Below are 11,645 nucleotides of genomic sequence, written 5' to 3'. Positions count from 1 at the left end.
CCTGCGCTCCCGCGGCTCCCGCACCCCTGGAGGCGCCCACGGCTCGCTCCGCCCTCTCGGATAACGGGGCAGGCCGGTGGCCCATGCAGCCCACCAGCTTGCAGGGAGGGCAGACCCTGGGGGATGTGAGGGAGGCTTTCTCACGCAGACCCTAAAACGGTGAGCGCCAGGGAGCCCCGCCTGCTTGTCCCCTCCCCAGATCCCTCGGGCTCTGGAGACCTTGCGGGCCCCCTGTCTGTGACCACCTGAAACAGGTCCTGGAGCTGCTACTGCTGGCTTAGGCTGGTTGGTGGAAAGGATCCAGGGCTGTTGTGAAGGCCTTGGGGAGTCCAGAAGCCGCCTGGCACCTTCTGGGTCCAGACGCTGCCCTTCAGCCCTGCCATTTCAGCCAGCCTCAGCTTCGCTGTAGAGGCAGGCCGCCCTTTCTGCCACTGTCTGGCTGGTAAGTCCAGGCTCATAGCCGGGTCATGCATTCCCCACTCATTGGGTACTGGTTTTCGGGCAGTCTTGGGGTGGGGACGCTGGCAGGGTCCGGGTACAGGGCCATGTGTTGGGCAACCCAGTCCTTTCCAAAGCCGGGGCTAGAATGCTGGCCCTCCACACAGTTGGTAAAGGTGGGGCTGAGAGTCGACCCCATGTTGGGGTCAAAGGGCCAGTTCCACTCCCCCGCTCCTCCCATCAATCAGACACCCCTGGCCCTTCCAACCTGGACACCCCTGAGGCTTCTCCAGGCCTTGCACTCCCGCAGCCCTCATGTATGTCAGACCTACCCAGGAATGGTTTCAGGGACAGTAAGAGGTCCCTGAATATCTGTACCCCGCCCTCACCAGTCCTGAGGGCTGTTTTTTTGTGTGTTTTGCTTGTTTGCTTGGTTTTGTTTGGTCGGGTTTTTTTGTTTTGTTTTGTTTTGTTTTTGAGACAGAGTGTCACTGTCGCCCAGGCTGGAATGCAGTGCAAGCTCCACCTCCCAGGTTCATGCCATTCTCCTGCCTCAGCCTCCCGAGTAGCTGGGACTACAGGCGCCTGCACCACGCCTGGCTAATTTTTTGTATTTTTAGTAGAGATGGGGTTTCACCATGTTAGCCAGGATGGTCTCGATCTCCTGACCTCGTGATCTGCCCGCCTTGGCCTCCCAAAGTGCTGGGATTACAGGCATGAGCCACCGCGCCCAGCCTGTTTGGTCGGTTTTTTAGAGATGGGCTTTCTTCATGTTGCTCAGACTGGTCTCTAACTGGGCTCAAGCGATCCTCCCACCTTGGCCTCCCAAAGTACTGGGATTACAGTCTTGAGCTACCTCTGCCTCACAGTTCTCCACTCTCCAGCCCCTCCTCTTGGGCTTCCTTTGTAGTGCCCTTTTCTTTCTTTCTTTTTTGTTTTTTTTTTTGGGGAACAGAGTCTCCCTCTGTTGCCCAGGCTGGAGTGTAGTGGCGTGATCTTGGCTCACTGCAACCTCCGCCTTCTAATTTCTATATTTTTGGTAGAGATGTCCCGGCTAATTTTTATATTTTTGGTAGAGATGGGGTTTCACCATGTTGGCCAGGCTGGCCTCCACCTCCTGGCCTCAAGTGATCCACCCACCTTGGCCTCTCAAAGTGCTGGGATTATAGGCATGAGCCACTGGGCCGGTCAGTGCCCTTTTCTCTGAAGTCCTTAAACCTGGGCATGACTTCCAGGGGCTGAGTTCTTCTCTTTATTCACCCTACCCTAAAATATCATCCAGTCTCAGGGCTCCCATCCATTCACTGCTGACCATCCCAAACTTCCCTCTGTGCCCAGAGCCCTCTCCTGTTTCAGAGCCCCTGGCTGCTTTCTGGTTGACTCACCAGTCCTCATGATTGTCCCCATCCCTGCAAAGCACCACTGTCTACCCAGGCATCCACCTGAGCTAGAGACTGGGGTTTTCTGGAGTTCTCAAAGCTGGCACCAATTGGCCTCTGCCCACCCCTAAAGTCACCTCTCAGCCAGGCATCTTCTAAGTACTTTCTCTGCAGACACCCTCTGTTCCAGCCTCCTATTGACTCCCTTCATACTGCTCACCATGGCCAGGCAGCAGTGTGCACGCCATGTGTGCTCATGGGCCTGACCCTGACTGACTGTGTTGTCTCTAAGTAGTGTGCGTGTAGGAACCACAGAAGTCCTTATCATCACGGTCCCTGGCTCATAGTGGGAGTTCAAGAAATATTTGTTGAATGAGCAAGTAACTGAACGTGTAAATGCATGAGCCCTTGGCATCCCCCTCTCCTGCCCTCACCTTCCTTTAGCCGCCCAGTCCTCTTGCTTCTTTCTCCTTAACATCTTTTGAATTAATTCCCTCCCCCTACCATGCCCACCCACTCCAGAAGATAGTCCATACTATGTGGTAGGGCCTCCAAGGCCCAGGAGATCTGGCCTCAGATGACCTCACCTCCTTATCTTGCACTTATTCTGCGGCCCCTGTGATCTGGCTTCCACTACACTCCCAGCCTGCAGCTCCCTGGATGCAGCCTCCACCCTCCGGCCTCTGCCTTTTTTCCCAGCCTCCCTTCTGCCTAGGATGCTTCTCCCCCTCATCCACTTGGAAAACAGCTCAGATGTCCCTTCCTCCAGGGAACCTGTGTCCTCTGAGCACCCATTACTGCCTATTGTCCTTGTCCATGGCCAGGCCTGTGACCACCAGACCAGGCACAGATGGGGCTGCAGTGATTAAATGGAACACCTGGGAGTTCACCTGGCTCTTCCCCCACATCCAAGGGGCCTCGAGGGAAGGGCAGCATCCCTCCGAGGGTCACAGGGTGCTGGTGGCTTTCAAGGCCTCTCCCTAACAATTGGTGAGCTAAGCACAGGGGAGGACACAGCTTGAAACCCACTTCAAAGAGGAGACACCTGAAGCTCAGGGAAGGCAAGAACTTCCCATAGAAACTGTCACATCGTTGGGAAGGGCAGTCTGAGCTCCAACTTGGCTCCCTGGGTCGTGGTCAGTTCGGCCCTGTTTGAATCAGGCATCATTTCCTGAGCCCTGTCCTCTGCCTGGGACTCAGCTGGTAGCTGTGGTGTGTGTAGAAAGGAATTATGAGCACTTCTAACCACTGGGAGATCACATTCTCAGAGGGGTGGACTCAGGCCTGAGAAAAATCCCTGGGACAGAGAGCAGAGGGTGGTGAGAGCCGCAATGAACCCCCAGTCCTCACACACGGCACTGCTAGTTCCATTTTCGGAAGCAATGCAGTTCAAGTCCAAAACCCAAGAAAATCCGCGGCTTCCCTCACCCCACCCTACAGCCCCCGCGGATGACAACTCTCTGCTATGCAACCCCCACCCCCATCCCAGCTTTCTGTGAACAGATAGTATAGAAGCTTGCCCTGGACTGTGCCTGGGGCCACATCATTCATTCATTTGCCAGATATACAGCAAGCATTTGTGGAATGTCAGCTGTGCCCGGGCCACCCTGGGGGGACCAGAGGTGAGATCTCCCTAGTCCCTTCCCACAGGGCTCACAGTCAAAGAGAACAGGTATGTCCAAGTCTCTGCACCTCCCAAGTCCCCAAATGCTGAGGATGTGTGTGTATGTGAGTGTGTGGGACTGTGTCTGTGTGCACATGTGTGCTAGTTAGGAAGGGCTTTGCAGAGAAGGGGCCCTTAGCGTGGCTCGTTGTTGGAGCTCCCTAGGCAGACAGTGGGTAGGTCCTGGGAGGAGCAGCTGAGGCTGGGGGAGCAAGAGTTTAAGCCACAGGAGGAAGGAGCAGCCTCTTTTGCTGGACCAGAGCAAAAGCTGGAGAATTGCGTGCGGGGCCTTGGGGCCGGCTGGGGAGCAAGGATTTTACCCTTGGGGTGATGGGGAGCCTGGGCTTTAGGCTGGGGGATTTTGTGGTCATATCTGTGCTTTGCAAACGTCACTCAGGCACTGTGTGTGTGTATGAGGGGAGGCAGGAGGCCTCAAGGAGGCTGGTGCAATTTCCAGCCCAGTGGATGGTGGCCTGGGCCAGGGTAGGGGCGGTGGGGATGGAGAGGAGACATTTAAGAGATGTTCAGGAGGCAGAATGCAGAGCTTGGTGACTGAAGGGATGTGGAGTCTGGAGAGAGGGAGACATCCCAGATGAGGCAGGGGCTTTGGGCCTGGGTGATGGGTGGATAGTGGGATAGTGGTGTTTTTTAATGAGGTGGGGAGGCCTGGAGGATCTGGATAAGGGAAAGGTAATATGGTCAGTTTGGGCAGGTGGCATCTGAGGGATCTAGGGACCACCGAGGAGGAAGTGTCCAGAAGGCAGCTGGACAGGCAGGGAGAAGAGAGAGGGGTCTGAGCTGGAGACATCTTCTGGGGGGAACAGTGGTCAACTGGGTTACCAAGAGATCAAGTAAGGAAAGGCCCAAAGCACCACGGCCTGTTGGAGCACTTCAGTGCATGGTGGGGCAAAGGCAGGCTTGGAGGAGGTAGGTATGAGGCTTGCGGGTATACTTGACCCACCACCAGCCTCCACACCCCTCCAGCCCCAGCCTGGACTCTACTTTCCTTTGTGTGTGTCAAAAGACAAGAGCCAGAGATGCTGCCCCACATTCAAGTCCTGGCTTTACCACTGTCATCAGGCTCCTCCTAGAGCCATTTCTCCTTTCTGATACTTTAAGTGCACCCATCCGTTTAATCGTTAAAATTGCAATTTGAAGAAGTGCCGCATCTCATTAATAATCAACACAATGCAAACACAAACAACAGGAGACACTATTTTTTTTTGTTTGCCTCTGAGGTGGGCAGTGATGAATGTGATGTGTGAGTGGACACTCAAGAGAGTAGGAATTGGTTTAAATGTTTAAGGGTAGGCTGGGTAGTGGCTCACACCCGTAATTTCAGCACTTCGGGAGGCAAGGTGGGAGGATGGCTTCAGCCCAGGAGTTAGAGACCAGCCTGGGCAACATAGTAAAACCCAGTCTCTACTAAAAACACAAAAATGAGCACGCCATGGTGGCGCATGCCTGTAATCCCAGCTCAAGAGACTGAGGTGGGGGAATCGCTTGAGCCCAGTAGGTTGAGGCTGCAGTGAGCCGTGATTGTGCCGCTGCACTCCAGCCTGGGCGACAGAGCGAGACCCTGTCTCAAAAAAAAAAAAAGTTTAAGAGTAGTTTTTTCAGAATTTATCAGGATGGCAAGTGCAAACCTCCCTTTCACCAAATTTCAGCAAATTTACCCCAAAGAAATAGCTGTTCATGCAGGAAAACATCTGTGCCAAAAGATGTTGACTACTGTTTTTTTTGTTTTTTTTTATGGAGTCTCGCTCTGTCACTAGGCTGGAGTGCAGTGGCACGATCTCAGCTCACTGCAACCTCTGCCTCCCGGGTTCAAGCGATTCTCGTGCCTCAGCCTCCCGAGTAGCTGGGGTTACAGGCACGCGCCACCATGCCCGGCTAATTTTTGTATTTTTAGTAGAGACGGGGTTTCACCATGTTGGCCAGGCTGGTCTCGAACTCCTGACCTCAAGTGATCCACCTGCCTCGGCCTTCCAAAGTACTGGCTTGTTTAATCAGGGACAGAGGGATGACATAGTCCCGCAGTGGGAGATGGAGGGCTAAAGGAGGTGCACTTAGGCCTGAGATGTGCCATAGCCACTGCAAATGGATGGCAGGCATGGATTGAGCATGTGCTATGCGCCTGGCATCATTCTGGATGCTGGGGACACAGTGACAGACCAGTTCAGCAAGGCCCCTGCTCTCAAGTTTACACTCTGCCAAAGGAGACTGACAATAAATGAGTTAACATATAAACAAGATGATTTCAGAGAGAGGGAGAGAGGAGAGCTGTGAAGAAGCCAAACCAGGTGATGTGGTTTGGAGTGGTGGGGCTGAGGGGCTGCTTTCGTCAGGTTGGTCAGGGAAGGCCTCTTTGAGGCAGTGAGTGACGTTGGAGCTGAGACTTGAATGACAGGAAAGAAACAGTCACTGAACAACCCAGAGGAAGAGTGTCCCAGGCAGAGGGAACAGCAAAGGCGGGGGGTGGGGGGCTGGGAGGTGAGAATGAGCTAGTGGTAGTTGAGCCATGTGGGCTAGAGGAGAGGTCAGGAGGTGAGGTCTGAGAGGTGAGTGTGGTGAGGGCGGGGTAGGGAGTGAGGGTTTTATATCTGAACATGGAAAGGCACTCAATATAATAAGCATGGTGGAGGCCGGATGCAGTGGCTCATGCCTGTAATCCCAACACTTTGGGTGGCTGAGGCGGGCAGATCACGAGGTCAAGAGATCGAGACCATCCTGGCCAATATGGTGAAACCCCGTCTCTACTAAAAATACAAAAATTGGCCAGGCGCGGTGGCTCACGCCTGTGATCTCAGCACTTTGGGAGGCCGAGGCAGGTGGATCACCTGAGGTCAGGAGTTCGAGACTAGCCTGGCCAATATGGGGATACCCCGTCTCTACTAAAAATACAAAATAAGCCAGGCATGGTGATACGTGCCTGTAATCCCAGCTACCAGGGAGGCTGAGGCAGGAGAATTGCTGGAACCTGGGAGGCGGAGGTTTCAGTGAGCCGAGATCGCGCCACTGCACTCCAGCCTGGGGAACAGAGCAAGACTCTGTCTCAAAAAAAAAAAAAAAAAAAAAAAAAAAAAAAAAAAAAAAAAAAATCTGGGCGTGGTGGCACACGCCTGTAGTCTCAGCTACTCGGGAGGCTGAGGCAGAAGAATCGCTTGAATCCGGGAGGCAGAGGTTGCAGTGAGCTGAGATCGCACCACTGCACTCCAGCCTGGCGACAGAGCGAGACTCTGTCTCAAACAACAACAACAACAACAACAACAAAACATGGTGGAGTGGAGAAAGTTCCAGAACAGCCTGCATAGCAGGAATCTCCTCAGGTGAGACCTGCATCCATCGGTCCTGAGAGCCACAATGCCCGTCATCTCTGGGCGTTGTACTTTCATTTGGATTATTTTCTTCTTTGTATTTATTCATACAAATAATGGTTTGCAATCAACATGGCATCGTTTTCAAAAGCAACATGGCCATTACTTATTGGGGCATCTCCAGGCTGGCCTCTGCACTGAGGAGGTGTAAGTTTCTAGGCTTGGCAATCGCTTCCCTGGGGACACCGCCTGAGGCTGGCCACTGTCGCTGTCATTGTCCCCGCTAGTCCAGCCTCGGCCTCCAGGGGGAGCTGTGAGCTGGGCGGTGCTCTGCTGGTTTGGGCAAGGGGTGGGGCGATTGACTGTGTGTCTCGCGGTCTGGGCTGGGCGTCCTTCCTTCCTTCCTGACTCCTTTCTCCTAAGGGACAAGTGGGAGGGACGTCTTCGCCTCTCCCAGCTCATGGGATGAACTGCTCCCCTGGGACCCTTTCAGCCCAGGCCCCCTGACAAAGGAAGGCTGCAGTGTGTGGTGCATAGTTTATTTCTGTGAGTTGCTAACGCTAGGTGAACTGCTCTGACAGAGATTTGGAGGGTGTGGTGGTAGGAGAGACCCGGCCACCAGGCATTTGGAAATTCCCCGGTCCCATCGGATGACGACCTGGGGCTGAGAATCCCCAAGCGGAACCCGACTCTGCTCCTAAGAAGTAAAGTTGGTCTTTGGCGCCACCGTCTGGGAAGTGTCTACACTGCAGTTACGGACTTGGCAAAATACCGCCAGCTCAAGGGGGTGCCCCTGGCGGCCAGTCCTGGATTCAAGAACAGACAGTCACTGTAGAGTGCAGTGCACAACCTGTTAGGTTCTGTGTGACAGCTCTGCTGACACTCAGACCTGATCACGGATCCTGGGAACCCCACCACTACCATTAAAACCCCCTCCATATGCCAAAGCCTCTTCAAGAGGGAGAAATGCTCCCTGTCCCTCCACTTCTCAGTCCTCTCCTCCTTTGACCTTTCCAGGTGTGTTGGGCACAGCTGGTCCTCCCCATCTTCTGAAGCGTCCTTTGGCTTCTGTGATCCAAGAGAAGGATTTCTAGCTGCTTCTCTGGCTATCTCCCTTCATGCCCCTCAGTGAGCTCCTCCAGGAGCTCAATCCCCTTCCCTCATTCTTTTTTTTTTTTTTTTTTTGAGATGGAGTCTCACTCTGTCGCCTAGGCTGGAGTGCAGTGGCACTATCTCCGCTCACTGCCACCTCTGCCTCCTAGGTTTAAGCGATTCTCCTGCCTCAGCCTCCTGAGTAGCTGGGATTACAGGTGCACACCCCATGCCCAGCTAATTTTTGTATTTTTAGTAGAGACGGGGTTTCACCATGTTGGTCAGGCTGCTCTCAAACTCTTGACCTAATGATCTGCCTGCCTCGGCCACCCAAAGTGTTGGGATTACAGGCGTGACCCACAGCACCTAGCCACACCTCATTCTTGATACTTCTCTCCAGGGTACAACTTCAGGGCCTCTTTTCTTTTTTCTCTTCTCTTCTCTTCTCTTCTCTCTTTTCCATCCCTTCCTTCCTTTCTTTTCTTTTCTTTTTTTTTTTTTGAGATGGGGTCTCACTGTCACCAGGTTGGAGTGCAGTGGCGCGATCTCAGCTCACTGCAACTTCTGCCTCCCAGGCTCAAGTGATCCTCCCACCTCAGCGTCCTGAGTAGCTGGGACCACAGGCACACACAACCATGCCCGGCTAATTGTTTTTGTATTTTTGGTACAGACAGGGTTTCACCTTGTTGTCCAGGCTGGTCTTGAACTCCTGAGCTCAAGTGATCTGCTAACCTCAGCCTCCCAAAGTGCTGGGATCGCAGGCAGGAGCCACTGCACTCGGCCCTCAGAGTCTTTTTTTTTTTTTTTTTTTTTGAGACGGAGTTTTGCTCTTGTGACCCAGGCTGGAGTTCAATGGCGCCATCTCGGCTCACTGCAACCTCTGCCTCCCAGGTTCAAGCAATTCTTCTGCCTCAGCCTCCCGAGTAGCTGGGATTACAGGTGCCCGCCACCACACCCGGCTAATTTTTGTATTTTTAGTAGAGACAGGGTTTCACCATGTTGGCCAGGCTGGTCTCAAGCTCCTGACCTCAGGTGATCCATCTGCCTCGGCCTCCCACAGTGCTGGGATTACAGGCATGAGCCACCGCACTGGCCAGAGCCTCCTTTTTGTTCCCACAGTGATGACTTGAGTCTCATCCCCCACATCTCTTGCTCCACTTCCCCCACTTAGGATGACCTTCGGACACCTCCAAATCCATTGTGTAAAGTCAACCCCATCTCCTCCCTTCAGAACTGCCCTCCCTCCTGGGTCCCCATGTAATCTTTCCCCAGACCTCTTCCCTGACACCCTCCAGCCACCAAGTGAGTCCCCTCTTCCCTATGCCCACTTTCCTGCCCTTGGCCAGACTATCACTTGCCAAGGATACACATCACTTGGTGTCCTTGTTCATTGTCCACGCAGCAGCTGGATGACCTCTGCCCGTGGGACCTGTCTCTCCTCACTTCCCCACTGGCCCCTCACCCCTGGCCAGTTCCTCCTTAGGAGGGCGTAGTTCCAGCTGGACTGAACTTCTTTGTGTCCCTGGATACACCCTGCCTTCCCTACCTCTCCAGCTTTGCACAGGGTGGGCCCTGAAGTGTTTTTTTTTTTTTTGAAACAGAGTCTTTCTCTGTTGCCCAGGCTGGAGTGCAGTGGCACAATCTCCACTCACTGCAACCTCCACCTCCCAGGTTCAAGCAATTCTCATGCCTCAGACTCCCAAGTAGCTGGCACTACAGATGTGCATCAGCACGCGTAGTAGTGCATTTTTAGTAGAGGCCGGGTTTCATCGTGTTGTCCAGGCTGGTCTCAAACTCCTGACCTCAGGTGATCCACCCACCTCAGCCTCCCAAATTACTGGGATTACAGGCATGAGCCACTGCGCCTGGCCTGGGCCGTACAGTTGAATGCCTTTTCCTCTTTCCTTCGCCTAACTGCTGCTCACCCTTGAGGTCTCAGCCGAGACCCACTTCCTTTGAGACAGTTTCCTGGACCGCAGGCTGGGTCCGGAACCTCTCCTTCTCTCTTACAAAGCCCTGTGCAGCCCCCTTCTCTGCCCTTGTCTGCCTCCCCTTCCAAGAGCACCACCTGCTCTGCTCAGGGTTCCACACCCCAAGACCGGGTGCAGGTTGAGTCACCTGACTCTGTGCCCAATTCCCAGACTCAGAGGTCCCAGATCTCAGAGGTCACTGAGTTCCAGAGGGAGCAAGGCCATGCTTGAGGGTCGCCACAGTGAGCCAGTGGCCAGGCTGGGCTGGGACCCAGGACTCTTACCTTCCCCTCCAGGGCTCCTGCGCTCCCCCAGATGCCATCATGAGCAGAGTTGGGATCCCTGAGGGCCCAAGGGGCCTCAACCAGAAGGGACTTGGTGGGCTCCTGTCCTGGGGGGATGGCAGCCACCAGCCCAGGGTCTTGAGAGCGCAGGATGCTGGTGAGGGCTGTCCCAGGAAGCCAAGAGAGCCAGTGTCAGCACATCTAATGAACTGCCTCCTTCTCCAACAGGGCTGGGCCGTGGGAGTGCTGGCCAACGTGCCAGGCAGGGAGGACCTGAATTCCTGAAGGTGGTGGTGGCAGCTGTTAGGGTCCACAGGTTAATGATCTCCAACGTCACACAGAAGAGAATGTGCTGAGGTGTGACCTCCCTCACCCTGCCTTGGCTGCGTGGGGCACTGTCTCTCCAGGACTCACCCTGCCCCCGAATAGACTGAAGTCTGAAGATCAGCCCAGTCTTCCTTCAGGCCTCAATGCCCTCTCACTTCCCCAGCCCGAGGGACTCCTGGCTCTTCTCGGAGGCTGCTCTGTGGGGTCCCTCCCTTGGGCCTTTGCTAATGCTGTGCCCTCTGCCTGTCCCAGAGGTGGGCCTGGGCCCGTTTCTCAGGGAGCTCCTGAACACCAAGAAATTGAATTGCTTTGTAAATAAACAAAAAGTGCCAAACAAGCCTGCCTGTCACTTGGGAGATGGCCCGTCTCTGCCCCACCAAATTTGCTAATCAAACAAATAACCTAAAATACAATAGAAAGAACTCATCTAGACTTTTCTTGTACCTCTGCTCCCCAAACAGCTTCTCTTTTCAGGTCTCCGGAGCAGCCCTGTTCTCTCTAGCCCAGGCCTCTGTCAAAAATTCAGCCTGACCTTAATTAATTAATTATTATTATTTTTAATTAAAAAATTTTTAAATATATACAGACGGGTGGGTGTGGTGGCTCATGCCTATAATCCCAGCACTTTGGAAGGCTGAGGCTGGCGGATCACCTGAGATCAGGAGTTTGAGACCAGCCTGGCCAACACGGCGAAACCCCATCAACTCTACTAAAAATACAAAAATTAGTTGGGCATGGTGATGCATGCCTATAACCCCAGCTACTAGGGAGGTTGAGGCAGGAGAGTCGCTTGAACCCAGGAACCCAAGCAATATATATACACAAACAAGGTTTCACCATGTTGCCCAGGCTGATCTTGAACTCCTGAGCTCAAGCAATCCACCCGCCTTGGCCTCCCAAAGTGTTGAGATTACAGCCATGAGCCACTGTGCCCGGCCTTATTATCTGAGTAAAGGTCTCACTCTTTCACCCAGGCTGGAGTGCAGTGTCATGATCATGGCTCACTGCAACTTTTAACTCCTGGGTTCACGTGATCTTGCCTCAGCTTCCTGAGTAGCTGGGACTATAAGTGTGTGCCAGCATGCCCAGCTAATTTCTTTTTTTAAATTTTTTTTGTAAAGACAAGATCTCACTATTTTGCCCAGGCTAGTCTTGAACTACTGTGCTCAAGCAAT

General features: G+C 53.7%; 1 long non-coding RNA gene across 1 annotated transcript; it reads left to right on the top strand.

Annotated features, from left to right (window-relative positions):
- Nucleotides 1–13: 13 nt before the first annotated feature.
- Nucleotides 14–11,051, top strand: LOC101129531 (uncharacterized). Its single transcript, XR_002003195.4, has 2 exons — nt 14–442; nt 10,372–11,051. It is a non-coding gene; the product is annotated as an uncharacterized lncRNA (long non-coding RNA).
- The last annotated feature ends 594 nt before the right edge of the window (nt 11,052–11,645 follow it).

This window comes from Gorilla gorilla, chromosome 18 (genome assembly GCF_029281585.2).
Source record: "Gorilla gorilla gorilla isolate KB3781 chromosome 18, NHGRI_mGorGor1-v2.1_pri, whole genome shotgun sequence".
Classification (NCBI taxonomy): domain Eukaryota; kingdom Metazoa; phylum Chordata; class Mammalia; order Primates; family Hominidae; genus Gorilla; species Gorilla gorilla.
Note: the sequence above shows the minus strand (reverse complement) of the source record. Positions and strands in the feature narration are given on the sequence as shown.